Genomic DNA, 14,995 nt, shown 5'->3' on the forward strand with positions numbered 1-14,995 from the left:
GGATTATGAAGGAGTCCCCTGCCGAGGACAGGAAACAAGCTTTCTATGTGATCTACATGATGTTGTCTTTAATTTATAAACTTAAGGCAAGAACAATTTCTGGTTTACAGCAAAGGAGCCTCCTGCTGTGAAACACTTAGCAGTGATCCGCGATGAGGGCTTCTGACAGACATTTTCCTTCATAGAAGGCCACGCTGTCACGTGATGAGACAAATCCCAGAGCTTTGAGAACTAAATGCATGGGTGGACCTCCTGCTTGTGAGATGGGAGTCACACAAATCCTCAAACTATCAGCAATGATACAAGGGGAGGTCACTTTAGTGTGCAAACAACGGATCGTTACACAACATTTCTAAGGTCACAAGCATCAAGACACAAGAAATGTACTTCTTATCATGGTGTCTTCCTCTGGTTCAAGTACATTGTAAGAAAGAGCACTTGGCACAAAATCAGAAGTACCCCACATTCTTACTGATTGAGCATATGGAAAGGAGTCCCATTGACTTCAGTGTGGCAAACATAGGCCTTTTTCAGGGGCAGAAAAAAAGATACATCCTGCACGATATGATAGTAAATATGCAGATGTATATGGCTACATTTATAAAGTCACAGAAAATAATGCACTATAGCAATAGATGCAAACGCAACATATAGACTAAGCCCTCACTCTCATAATAAAATCTTAGACTCTTAGCCAATATATTTTGATCAAAACACATCTGTGCCCACCTACCCAGTGCCAAGGTGTTCTCAGGTTCAACAGGTCCTACTCTATACCTACAGGGGCCCTCCGCTTCCCCATCGGGTCCCCGCGCTGCAGTGGCAGGGACCTGATGGCAGAGAAGGCAAGCCCGATGCCTTCCATAGGCATCGGAGCTTGCCTTCTACAGAAACCTGTGAGATCCAGCCCTTAGGCTGGGTCTCACAGGCAGGCTGTCAGCAAAAAAGCTGACAGCCAATGCATTACAATACAGGTTGTATTGTAATGCATTGCAGAGGGGATCAGACCCCAGAAGTTGAAGTCCCAAAGTGGGAAAAAAATAAAAAGTTAAATGTTAAGTGTTTTTCATAATAAAAAATACATAATAAGCTAGAGGACTTTGAAAATAGGTCAAGGCGAAACAACGTCCGCATAATTGGTTTCCCAGAGGGAGTGGAAGGCCGACACTTAGAGGAACAACTTAAAGATGTGGTCTTGAATAACCTGGGCAGTGACTATTTTTCTCCCATGTTTCAGATAGAAAGAGCCCATCGCATCCCAGGAGGGAAACCTATTCCAGGGAGGCCGCCGCGAGCAATCTTAATGAAATTATTATCATCCGTGGATAGAGACATGATACTGAAAAGAGCAAGAGAATGTACTCCTGTTGAGTATCAGGGCACTAGGCTGCTCTTTTTTCCTGACTTTGCTCGGCAGACTCAGGAAAAAAGAAGAAATTTCATAGAGATAAAGAAACGCCTGGCGTCAAAGGAGATTAAATATTCCCTACAGTATCCAGCGAAACTAAGAGTGATCCATATGGGACTTCTCTTTTTTTTGAAACACCACAGCAAGTGCTAGATTGGATGGAGCAAAGGGATATTTGAAATTGTGCACTATTATGATTGAAATGTTGGAGGGGGGATGGAGCAGGGGAGGGGGAGATTGGCTTGAGGTTAGAGGTTCGCTGATTGGGCGGATCAATAGAGAGGGGGGATGGGAGGGAAAGGGGAGGGGGGAGAGGGAACCCACCTTGCAGGTATGGGGTTTTTCTTTTTTTTTTTTTTTCTTGTTTCTCCCGTGTCTGTTTCCGCAGTAGTGAAGGATGGCCACTAGAATTGTAACTTGGAATGTTAGAGGGCTCGGGGAAAGGGTCAAAAGGCAAGCTATTATGGATGCATTAAAAAGATACCTCCCAGCAATTATTTGCATAGCAGAAACTCACCTTACTAAAGAAACCGTGTCCCGTTTGACAACGGGATGGTATTCTCAATCTTACCATTCTACCTTTAGCAGTTCCTCTAGGGGCGTTTCAGTTCTGATTCATAATTCTGTGGACTTTATCCTCATAGAATCTTATATAGATGATCAGGGCAGATTCATCTTTCTGCATGGTAAGCTGCATGGTCATAGCTATATTCTTGCCTTTTTCTATATACCTCCGCCTTTTTCAATGTACCTACTGACCCAGTTGATGCTTTTTTCTGAAAGGAGGCCACAATGCCGGTTAGTCCTGATGGGGGACTTTAATGCGGTCATGGACCCCAATAGAGATAGATTCACACTAGATGTAGATCGAGGGAGGAATTTATGTAACTCACCGTTGCCACAGTTTTGTTCGGAGGTTGGAGTGGTGGATATATAGGAACATCTTGGCGGAGGAAAGAGAGTATACTCTTGTGTTAGCCGGGGTGGGAGAGCAATGTCTAGGATTGATTTAGCATTTACCAATGAGAGCAACTTGCGTAATATCCGGAAGATACGATATGGGGTAAGAACAGTCTCGGACCACTCGCCCGTACTGGTTGAGGTTTGCATTGGGGAGAATAAGGATAACAGGGGGCTAGGATTTAAGCTGAATCCATATTGGCTTACTATTATGGATAACCCTCAGTCTATTAAATCATTGATATCCTCCTTTTGGGAGGTGAATCTCCCCTCTGCTGACATCAATATAGTATGGGATGCCCTGAAAGCATATCTGAGGGGGGTCTTTATAAGTGAGATTGCCGCAGCAAAGAGAACATTTAAGAAAAAAGAGGAGGAACTGGCCAAGACTGCTGCAGACACAACTGAACGATTTACCAGTCAACCTACCGAGCATAACAGGGAAGAGATGCAGAAGGCCAGCCGTTCTTTGGAGAAATATATAATAGAGAAAGCAAACCATAGAGTATTCTTTAAGGGCTTAAAATACTTTTCGGAGTCCGGACGCCCTGGTAAGCTTTTAGCCAGGATAATTACACAACAAGATAAGAAAAATCAATCCATTGTCTCGATTCGTAACACAGTGGGGGAAATTATAACAGACCCAGAAGGAATTAGGGATGCTTTTTTAAAATATTTCTCTCATATATATAGCTCCTCTCTTGGCTTGTCATCCGATCTGGCGACGCGGTTCTTGGAGAGGATTCCACTTTCTACTTTAAGTGAAGCCCAAATAGAGTATCTGGAAGAGGAGCTTGTCTCTTTCGGAGCTCCAGGAGGCCTTGGGGTCTATCTCGGGGAACTCGTCGCCAGGGATGGATGGCCTTCCATACGAGGTTTACCGTAAATACAGCGATGTGATTCTTCCCCAGCTACTAGAGGTTTTTTCCCAAGCAATACAGGGAGGGGGTTTACCTTGCTCTATGATGGAAGCTCTTATTGTTCTAATTCCCAAAAAGGACAAAGACCCGATAGAAATGAGCTCCTATAGACCAATTTCTTTATTAAATACTGACGCTAAGCTACTATCAAAAGTTTTGGCTAGGAGGCTTTCGCGGGTTATATCCACCATTATTCACCCAGATCAAAATGGCTTTATGCCAAAGAGAGGCACCCATCATAATTTGCATAGGTTATTTATGAATATTCAGTCCCCGGGGTGCGGCTCCCGCTCCATCCTGTCGTTGGATGCTACTAAAGCCTTCGACAGGGTGGAGTGGCTTTTTCTCTGGGAGGTGATGAAAAAAATGGGATTTGGTCCGAGATTTATGTTGATGGTGCAGTTACTATATAGCTCTCCAGTTGCCAGGATTAGGATTAATGATACGATCACTGAGAGTTTTTCCCTAGGAAGAGGCACCCGTCAAGGATGTCCTCTTTCCCCCCTCTTGTTTAACATTTATATTGAACCCTTAGCAGTTAGTATAAGGCAAGACTTGCAGGTGTCCGGCTTCGGTGTAATGGGGAAGCATGATCGTGTATCCCTCTATGCAGACGACATCTTGGTTTTTGTCCATCAAACAGAAACTACTCTTCCTCGAATAATGGATTTGGTTGGTTCTTTTTCTGCTCCGTCTGGTTTGCAGATCAATTGGGAGAAGACTGTTCTCCTCCCTATAGATGAGTTGCGAGGCGACTGGGACAACCAGTTAACAATTTCTGATTCAATAAAATACCTGGGGATTTCAGTCTCTGCTAAACCTCAGGAATATTTACAACTCAATCTGATTCCCCTGCTGAAAAAGCTGAGGGCCAAAATTAAGATATGGCAAAAAATCCTGCCCGCAAGAGCGGATAGAATCTCTCTAATAAAAATGGTAGTGCTGCCCCAGGTTCTTTATGTCCTGCGCAACTCGCCTGTATGGATCACGGACAAGTATTTTAGGTTGATAGAGCGGATGCTTAATGATCTACTATGGGGGAGGAAGCGCGTGAGACTGAAGGCACTCTATTTTTCCATGCCCTATAATCAGGGAGGCCTTAACCTCCCTTATTTTAAGGGCTATTTTGTGGCCTCTCAACTTTGTTTTTTTAATGATTGGGAAAGTAGCCATTTCTGCAATAGAGTGGTGAAAGACTCAGGTTTTTCGGATTTTTTTACCGTACTGGAGTCCGATTATCTTATCAAATCCACAGATTGGGTATACACTTTTTTGCAGAATGGCTATAAAGACGTGGCTGGTTATAAGGAGCTGGTGTGGAGTCAAGGCATCACTTATTTGTACTCCATTATGGCATAATTCAAAGCTCTTGGAGTTAAGGGATTTGAGTTGTTGCCAGTATTGGAGGACTAAGAATGTTCAGTACTTATATCAGGTGGTCAGTGGCGGACAAATCCTGTCCCTGACGGAGCTAAGGCAAAGAACAAACTTGGGTGAGGTGGCTTGGTATGCATATTTTCAATTGAGGTCAGCACTTTCTAGTACTTTGAATAGTCACCTTTTTTCTATAGATACTCCGCAATTTTTACATGACTTACTCTGTAAGAAAGCTGTCACAAGAATTAAAATATCACATTGTTATAGACACTTAATGAAAGAATTTTTTTTGGGTGTTTTTTCTCCAGGACAAAGATCCTGGTCTTCTTACTTCTAGAGATGGGTCCCCCAGATTGGGAGAATATAGGGGAAAGTTTAAAATTCGTTTCACATAATTTTAATCACACTGTTGTACAATTCAATATTCCTGCACAAAATATATGTGACACCTATGTGGTTATATAGGAGAGGACTTAGAGCCTCCTCTGACTGCCCACGCTGTGGCGATTCCGAGGCAGATCATTTACATTTGTTTTGGGACTGCCCAATGGTGAGCAGCTATTGGAGATCGGTCCAAATTAACTTGGCTCGTAAACTTAATATTGTTGTCCCTCTGTCCCCCAGGATTTGGGTCCTGGGAGATTTATCAGAGGTTAATTACCAGCCTATAAAACGCCAACTATTGATCAAGGTAATGTTTTTGGCCAGGCTTCTCACTTCTAGATTATGGTTCTGCTCTTCCGCTCCAGACTGCAATTACTGGTTGAGCTTGGTTGAGAAAGTGAAAAGTTATGAGAGGATTTTGTATAAACAAAGAGGATCCTAATCTAAAGTGGGGCAAATTGTGGGCAGACTGGGACAAGGTTAATTAATTAATCTGGATTTTTTTTTAATATATATATATTTTATTTTTATAAAAAAAATTCTCCTTTATATTTTTCCTGCAAGGTGTGTGTGTGTGTGTGTGGGGGGGGGGGGGGGGGTCGGCGGGGTGGGCTGGGGACGATCTTATTAGTCCGGCTTTTTCTATATGAATCGTAAATGGTAAAGGAGGTGAAGTTACATCTGGGTACTGGAGTATCTCTAGGAATGCTGGAGGATGGCGGGACCTTCCGGCATTAAATAATGGCTAAAATTTTAATCAAACCATAGCACTGTGCGGTTTATGGGTGGGGACCCGGGGCTCGGGATCTTGGGCGGCCCGGTGACTGGGTGTGCCCTAGGATGCGGCTCTCTCTGTCAGACATGCGGCTCGACTGCAGGCAGTGATATGACACATGTTGTATGGGTACCAAGAGGTGTTCTCTTAACGGGACAGAGCCGGTTTTAGGTGGTGTTCTTGCTTACATTTTCCTTAAATGCCGGTGATCCACCGAGTGATACTTGAGTTGAGTCCCTTTATATATGAGACACTAATGTGGACATATGTGAGGTACGGTTAAGTCGGGCATTAATTTCTTTAATTTTAATTACATGGGGATGAGGCAGCAAAATATGTAAGAGGTTCTTTTACCACTGTGATAGAAGACTGCTGGACCCCCAAGTTTGTCTTATGAAATGCTTGCGATCAAAGATTGCAGTAGGCCCGCTACGTACGGTTAATGTGAGCATCGGATGAATGGTTACATGGCTGTTAATCCTGTCAATTTTCTCACCCATGTTCGGGGGAGAGTGCGCGGGGTGCGCGCTCGCTCCCTGGTGGCCGCCCGGGCTGCGGGCCCCTGACCTCTGCCCTTTATAGACAATAATATGCCAAGTGGGATGTTTTGTGCTGTTTGCTTTGCCTCATTAGGCTGTGGATGACGGACGTATCCCGCTTTTCCCCCAGCAAGTGAGATCTCCATTTGTATTTCTGTTGTCTCCATAAGCATGGATATTTGTATGAAATTATTCTTAATCATGTTGCAAATCACAATTTACGGACTGAAGGATTTTATAATACTATAAATGTAATATGGATATGAATTTTTGCATTATAAATTAATAAAATATATTAAATAAAAAAAATAAAAAAATAAAGTTTCAAGTGAAAAAAAAGATCCCAAAATAAAACACATAAAATTGTAAATAAAAAAAAAGAAAACCAGACATATTGGGTATTGCCGCGTCCATGACGACTGGTTTTACAAAAATATCACATGATCCACCCCCTTACCTGAACGCCGTAGAAAAATTTAAATAAACTGTGCTAAAACAATCATTTTTTTGTCACCTTACATCACATAAAGTGCAACACCAAGCGATCAAAAAGGTGTATGCCCCCCAAAATAGTACCAATCAAACCGTCACCTCATCCTGCAAAAAATGAGACCCTACCTAAGATAATAGCCCAAAAAATAAAAATAACTATGGCTCTCAGACTATGGAGACACTGAAACATAATTTTTTTTGTTTCAAAAATGCTTTTATTGTGTAAAGCTTAAATAAATTAAAAAAGTATACATATTAGGTATTGTCGTGTCCGTAACAACCTGCTGTCACATGAACTAACCCCTCAGATGAACACCGTAAAAAAATGACATTTTTTGTCACCTTACATCACAAAAAGTGTAATACCTAGCGATTAAAAAGTCATATGCACCCTAAAATGGTACCAATCAAACTGTCATCTCATACCGAAAAAAATGAGCCTCTACATAAGGCAGTCGCCCAAAAAATAAAAAAACTATGGCTTTCAGAATATGGAGACACAAAAAAATATTTTTTTTTCAAAAATACTTTATTATGTAATGTAGGAAGGCATAAGGGTCCGTCATTGACGGACGGTATTTGTCACCGAGATTCGGGGCCTTGGTAAGGTAAAAGTCGGTAATTCATGTGTCAGCGGCAGCTAGTGCTGGCTGACATGGTTTTGCTATTTAGTATGGCTGTAAAGCCAATCCGGGCCGGCTCTTACTGGGAGCAGCCAAAGTGCAGGGTGGGTGGCTTTTCCCCACGTTCCAGGCCAGGTCTTGGTTTGGGCTATAAATCACAGGCAGCACTGTCAGGTGGTGAGAATTTACTACTCTCTGACAGTGAAGCTCTGTCAGTCTCTGTGTTGGGACCTGGGAGTTTGGGCCTGGGTAAAGGCCTGCTACCTTGTTGGCGTGAGAGCAGGTGGTTTTTGCTATGTCCAAGGACTTCTGCATGGTGTGAACAAACACCAGACTCAAGGTAACTGTTTTCCTTGAAACTGACTTTTTGTTTTGCTTATCTTTATGTGTGAATAAACACCGAACTGTTTAAGTTAAAGACGTTGTCGTTGCCTCTATACTGCGTCCGCAAACCTGTCTACCAGAGCAAATCCCCACAGTAAACAAACAACCAAAAAATGTAATATTTGGTATTGTCGCGCCCGTAACAACCTGCTCTATAAAAATTGCACATGATCTAATCTGTCAGATGAACATTGTAAAAAAACAAAAAATTAAATTGGTGCCAAAACAGCTATTTTTTGTTACCTTCCCTCACAAAAAGTGTAATATAGAGCATCCAAAAATCATATGTACCCTAAAATAGTACCAACAAAACTGCCACTTTATCCCGCAGTTTCCAAAAATGGGGTAATTTTTGGGGAGTTTCTACTCTAGGGGTCCATCATGGGGTCTTCGAATGTGGCATGGCAACTTAAAATTATCCCAGTGAAATCTGCCTTCCAAAAACCATATGGCGTTCCTTTCATTCTGCACCCTGCCGTGTGCCCGTACAGCAGTTTACGACCACATATGGGGTGTTTCTGTAAACTGCAGAATCAGGGTAAGGCCTCATGCACATGGCCATTGTGCAGCAGTTCCGTGCATTAGAGACCAAAATTTGCGGTCCCCAATGCACGGGCGGCGGCCAGGACGGATCAAGACCCATTGAACTTGAATGGGTCCGTGATCCGTCCGCACAACAAAAAAATAGTACATGTTCTATTTTTTTTTGCTGTGCGGAGGCACGGACAGAAACACCACGGAAGCACCGCAGCTCCGGATTGCGGACCCATTCAAGTGAATGGGTCCGCATCCGTGATGCGGGGAATACTCGGCCGGTGCCTGCATATTACGGATCTGCTGTTTGCGGGCCGCAATACGGCCACGGCCGTGTGCATGAGGCCTAATAAATATTGAGTTTTGTTTGGCTGTTAACCCTTGCTTTGTTAGCGGAAAAAAATGGATTAAAATGAAAGATTTGCCAAAAAAGGGCAATTCTGAAATTTCATGTACATTTTCCTTTAATTCTTGTGGAATACCTAAAGGGTTAACAAAGTTTGTAAAATCAGTTTTAAATACCTTGAGGGGTGTAGTTTCTAAAATGGGGCCATAAAATGGGTGGCTTCTATTATGTAAGCCCCACAAAGTAACTTCAGACCTGAACTGGTCCGTAAAAAGTGGGTTTTGGAAATTTTCTTAAAGATTTTAAGATTTGCTTCTAAACTTCTAAGCCTTCTAATGTCCCCAAAAAAAGAAAATGTAATTTACAAAATGATCCAAACATAAAGTAGACATATGGGAAATGTAAAGTAATAACTATTTTAGGAGGTATCACTATCTGTTTTAAAAGCAGAGAAATAGAAATTTTTAAAATTGCTAATTTTTCCAAATTTTTGGTAAATTTGGTATTTATAACTAAAAATGAAATATTTTGACTTAACTTTACCACTGTCATGAGGTACAATATGTGACGAGAAAACAATCTCAGAATGGCCTGGATAAGTAAAAGTTTTAAAGTTATCACTACATAAAGTGACACATGTCAGATTTGCAAAAAATAAAATGGCCTGGTCCTTAAGGTGAAAAATGGCAGGGTCCTAAAGGGGTTAATCAAGGTCGCCTATTAGATAGGTGGGGCAAAAGTGCACATGAATGCTACTCCCGGGATAGAAGCACATTCACACCTGAAGGTGCCACTCCTTCAAGAGAAATAAAAAAAAATCACTGAAAAAAGATATATGTGCAGGATCTGCCCTCCAGAACATAGATGCACAACTGCATAGATAGGTATAGAGTAGGACCTGCCTGACTGAGACCACCTTGGCGCTAGTGATGGGAAGTTCGAATCTTTTAAATGAATGGGTTCATTTGAATCAGTTCATTCAAAAGAACCGATTCATGAATCGAATCTTTGATTCACTTGCTGAGTCGGCTGACAAGCAAGTGAACCGACGCTCAGGAGTTAAAAAAACAAACCAAAACAAGCCTCCTGGGGGTGGGGAAAACTCAGGACTGGAGGGGAGGGGTAATTAATATAATTATAATGGTTGCAAACCAGGTGGGTTGGGAGGGCCCAGCCTTCACTCTAGGATCATATTACACAAGTATCTGCTACCTCACACTGAGCTGCTTCAGACAGATGAATCGACTCCTCCAGTTCAGTGAAAGGTTTCGCTCAAGAACCGGACATCTCTACTTGGCGCTGGGTAGGTGGGCACACGTGTGTGAGTCTCAGATTTTATCAGTGAGGGCTTAGTCCATATGTTGTGTTTGCATCTATTGCCATAGTGCATTATTTTCTGTGACCTTTTCAGGGGCTGACTGACCCCACCTGAGATAGGAGGATCTTGTGTCACCATGACTCAACTATATTTTTCCACATTCTCTAATGGCATTGCAGCACTTCTGTAGAACATATGCCATTAGCCGCTTCTTACCCATCCTAAAAATAGGGACAAGACCAAACTAAAATGGGCCCTGTCTCCCTTGGGGCCTCACAGCAGCCACGTGGGCTGTTTCAATAGTACATATGTCCTTGAGTTAAACGCCACAATAAGGCCTCTTGGCTATAGCCCTCGGGCTATTGTCCGAAACTCATATGATCTTATGATCCCGCGGGCGGCCTGACGTGCACAGCATCATTGTAATCTATCCTCCTCTATTGCACACATGAGGAACTTTAGAGGGGGCATTTATTTTGAAGAAAGGAATGGAAATGTTGGGATTTTATATGACAATGAGTGTGTTTCATGCTAATTTCTTCCAGGGTTTCTTAAAGGGGTCATGTCATGATTAATGTAAGAAATGAAAGTCAGACATAATATAGTACATAGCAATCTCTAACAGAGCTAGAACCAGCCCTGTACCCACATAGATCCAGAGATCCCCGGTTCATTTCTCTCCTAGATTCTCTTAAGGCTGACAGCTCAGGGGGGCATGTCCTGTCTGCTGCAACTATCTCCCTATTACTGCACAGGGGGTATGTCCTATCTGCTGCAGCTCTCTCCCTATCACTGCACAGGGGGTATGTCCTATCTGCTGCAGCTCTCTCCCTATCACTGCACAGGGGGTATGTCCTTTCTGCTGCAGCTCTCTCCCTATCACTGCACAGGGGGTATGTCCTTTCTGCTGCAGCTCTCTCCCTATCACTGCACAGGGGGTATGTCCTATCTGCTGCAGCTCTCTCCCTATCACTGCACAGGGGGTATGTCCTGTCTGCTGCAGCTCTCTCCCTATCACTGCACAGGGGGTATGTCCTATCTGCTGCAGCTCTCTCCCTATCACTGCACAGGGGTATGTCCTGTCTGCTGCAGCTCTCTCCCTATCACTGCACAGGGGGTATGTCCTATCTGCTGCAGCTCTCTCCCTATCACTGCACAGGGGGTATGTCCTGTCTGCTGCAGCTCTCTCCCTATCACTGCACAGGGGGTATGTCCTATCTGCTGCAGCTCTCTCCCTATCACTGCACAGGGGGTATGTCCTGTCTGCTGCAGCTCTCTCCCTATCACTGCACAGGGGGTATGTCCTATCTGCTGCAGCTCTCTCCCTATCACAGCTCAGGGGATGTGTCCTTTCTGCTACAGCTGTCTCTCCATGTAATTTTCACGGCTTCTAACAGTAGATATGACTAGTGGCAGTTAACTAATAGGATCACACCTGGAGATGGCACTGAGCATTTGTGACCACCTCAGTAGCTGGATGTGCACATTACGCTACATATTAAGTGAAGAGAATAACTCACAACTGGAGCATTTCTGTAACAGAGAGTAAAGTACAAGACTAACTAGTTTTTAATGCTGAATTATTTTAAATAACATTTTATGGAGGCACGATCTCTTTAATGAAGCTCACTCATCTCTAAAAGATGTTTATATTAGAAATAACCGGAAGCATTTACGTCAGTTTTCAGACTATGAAATCTCCCCGCAGCTAAATCCTGTAGTGTACGGCTCTCAATGCATGAGTAGCAAGCAAAGACGTAAGCGAGAGCCATTCCACCTGAACGGATACAGCATTGCTCCAGGAGAACAATCTTCCTATCTTTGTCTTTACAATGTACGAAAGGAAAAAATAATAGGTTACGTTATGGGATATGCATTTATATGGGATGGATGACACAGAGCAATGTATCTAATATGCACTGCAATCTTCAGGAAAGTCCACTCTGAATTCTATTTTTTAACGTTTTCCCATTTAAAATCATCAATCTGGTGGAAATTAATTTTCAGATTTTGCCTGGTTCAGACATAAGTTCCCACCCGGTATACCTAGTTGGTACATACATAGAAATCCTAAACCTCCATTGTAGATCTCAAGATCTCTTTATTATTCTATTTTCTGTACATGATTATGGGGGCCGCCATCTTGCCTGAGCATTACGGCAGCCATGTAGACTATGGGAACCTGCACACACAACCCATCCTTACCATAACACCTCTTGACCTTCAGCTGTCTGCATGCCACCAATATTACCATAAGTTGACTTATGCTTCCCTACTTTCTTCCTCCTCCAGAACCTCCTCTAAATTGTTTCCCTATTTCTGTCATTATCTTCAAGGCCCAAAATAGATGACCAAGCTCTGTCCACGTGATAAGGGACACCAAAAACCTTGGGAACTCCTATGAACGGCTCTCTTACAATATTCCATCATCGTTGGATACATGAGAATTCCTCTTCAACCATATTCCAAGTCTAACACGTGAATGTGATGGTGCCTAATTCACCAGGATCTCCTCTTAAATGGGTATTTAAATTTAGGTCTTAACATTCTGATCAGTGAGGTTGAACCTCTGGGACCCTCCTCGGCCATTAAGAGAACCATGTGGAGGGAAAAAGTGTGAAGGTGCTAATTGGCAATGCAGCCTCTTCATTTTGAGGATCAATGATGGTCCCAGCAGTTGGTTCTCAGCCGATCAGAAGGTGATGACATGTCTATTGATGTGCCATCACTTTCTATGATTGGAAAACCCCTTTAAGTGTCATTCAACATTTCTCTCCACTTCCCCTTCTCTGCTACATAAGCGCAGCCATACACATTCAATGGTTGACGGCCGACAGACTCCCCCATACACAAACACGTTCGGTTCGGCCAAAGGTGTATGTGCATTCAATGGGAAGAATGGAGAAGGCTGCTGCCAGACACTTATGGTGGCGGCCTATCTACCAATAGGACAGGGTGGAAATATCCCACATGATATCGGGGTAGAGTTGTGAGCTCCCCACATACATTAAACTGTTGGCCGTACCCGCCGTTCTCAGTGGGTTCTGCCGACACTAATATGTATGGGGGCCTTAAAAGGGTTGTGCCACTTCAGCAAGTTGAATTTATTATGTAGTGAAAGTTAATACAAGTCACTTACTAATGTATTGGGATTGTCCATATTGTCTCCTTTGCCGGCTGGATTCATTTTTCAATCACAGAAAACACTGCTGGTTTCCATGGTTATGACCACCCTGCAATCCAGCAGCAGTGGTCGTGCTTGCACACTATAGCAAAAAGTGCCAGCCTCTCTGGTGACCGGGACCGTGAGAGTGAACATAGGCTAGTGCTTTTTCCTATAGCATGCAAGCACTGCCACCGCTGATGGATTGCAGGGTTTTCGTAACCATGGAAACGAGCCGTGTATAATGTGATGGAAAAATGAATCCAGCCAGCAAAGGAGGCAATATGGACAATCACAATACATTAGGAAGTGCCTTGTATTAACTTTCTCTACATGATAAATGCTATTTGCTGAAATGAGACAACCCCTTTAAGGGGGCTTTTACAACAGCATTAAAATGATGAATGACTTTTTTATAAAGTTTGTTCTACAAAGTAACTGTCCTCTGGGCAATAACCATAGATAATTTTTACTTATTTTTTCCCCTTCAGTTTAGTTCTTTCATTGCAATATGCCACGAATACTGAAGACATTCATCTACAAACCCCCTGCTCTGTGCAGTCAAAAAAGGCAAATTTTCATGTTCATTAAAATCGAAAAAAGAGAGCGATTAATTGTGGAAATGTAACATTTATGTAAGTGTCTGCATTTTGAGGAAATCTAATTCCCTTATTTATTTTGTCTCTGAGCTTTGTTAAGGATATGTTTAACCATCTCAGAATGCAGTCAATAATACCTCCTATGCAGAAAAAAAAGCTTTAGGCAAAAATCTGATTTAGTTTATTTTTAATGTATTCATTTCCCCATAAGCCTTGTTAATTAGACTATTAAACCAAATGGAAACATAACTAGCACATAAAATCTTTATTTATTTTTTCCTGTGAGATTTTTCTTGGATTCTTACATTATAAGATAACCAGTGCTACCCTATCACCCAAAGACTGGGGATTCCTGGGGTTCCATCTAGACATGATAATAACCTTTCTGTCCAATATTAAATCTAGAATCAAGTCTGTCCAGAAGGTAAGAAGAGACCTCACGTTGTGCTACATGTGTACTTATATCCTTAATGCATAAAAATATGCAACGAATCAAACCACAATACATGCAGTCAATATTGCCTATATTTGGAAAGTCCCTTTCTTCGACTTTGGGCTACTATTAAGGACAGTATCCTGTCAGTCCCCTGGTGTTCACCCTTTAATCCCTGTACAGGAATCTGGACTTTGCTGCAGGTAAACCACCAGGCTGCTACCTCCTGCCGTATTCTCTGTATGATTGACAGTTGACCTATGGCTTTGTTGATATGGTGAAGAGCATCAAGGGGTCAAGAGTAAATGATACACGGCAACAACAGAACAGACACCTTTGCAAGATACTAGCATGCTAAAGAACCTATAGCTCAGGCACCCCCTCACAGGGTAAAGTGCCTAAAGTACCTCAGGGTAGCCTGCCATTGGCTGGTGAAGATTAAAGTGCTCACGCTAGCCTTTTAAGAGCCGAAGGGAGTGTGCATGCCCTACAGGCAGAGGAGAAGATGCCTTGCCAGCAAGCAGACCTCAGCCTGGGTGGAGAGATAGAGCAATCACGGCCGCTGGGCGCTGACCGCTGCATATGTTGAGCAGAGCAGCAGTGACCGCAGACCACTGCTGTCGTGATTTTGTATGGTGGGGAAACACCTGCAAAATTCTGGCTACCTGCAAGTACTAGGATTACAATCAAGGCCAATGTACAAAAAAATGACCAAAAAATTGAATATTTGCCAATATAAT

At 42.8% G+C, this 14,995-nt stretch overlaps 1 protein-coding gene across 1 annotated transcript in view; it reads right to left on the reverse strand.

The window, feature by feature from the left end:
- The window catches only part of MYO3B (myosin IIIB), a 342,729-nt gene that overhangs the window by 136,393 nt on the left and 191,341 nt on the right, over positions 1-14,995 (reverse strand). The gene's annotated exons all lie outside the window — the stretch shown is intronic.

The sequence above is a fragment of the Bufo gargarizans genome, chromosome 8 (assembly GCF_014858855.1).
Source record: "Bufo gargarizans isolate SCDJY-AF-19 chromosome 8, ASM1485885v1, whole genome shotgun sequence".
In the NCBI taxonomy this organism is placed as follows: domain Eukaryota; kingdom Metazoa; phylum Chordata; class Amphibia; order Anura; family Bufonidae; genus Bufo; species Bufo gargarizans.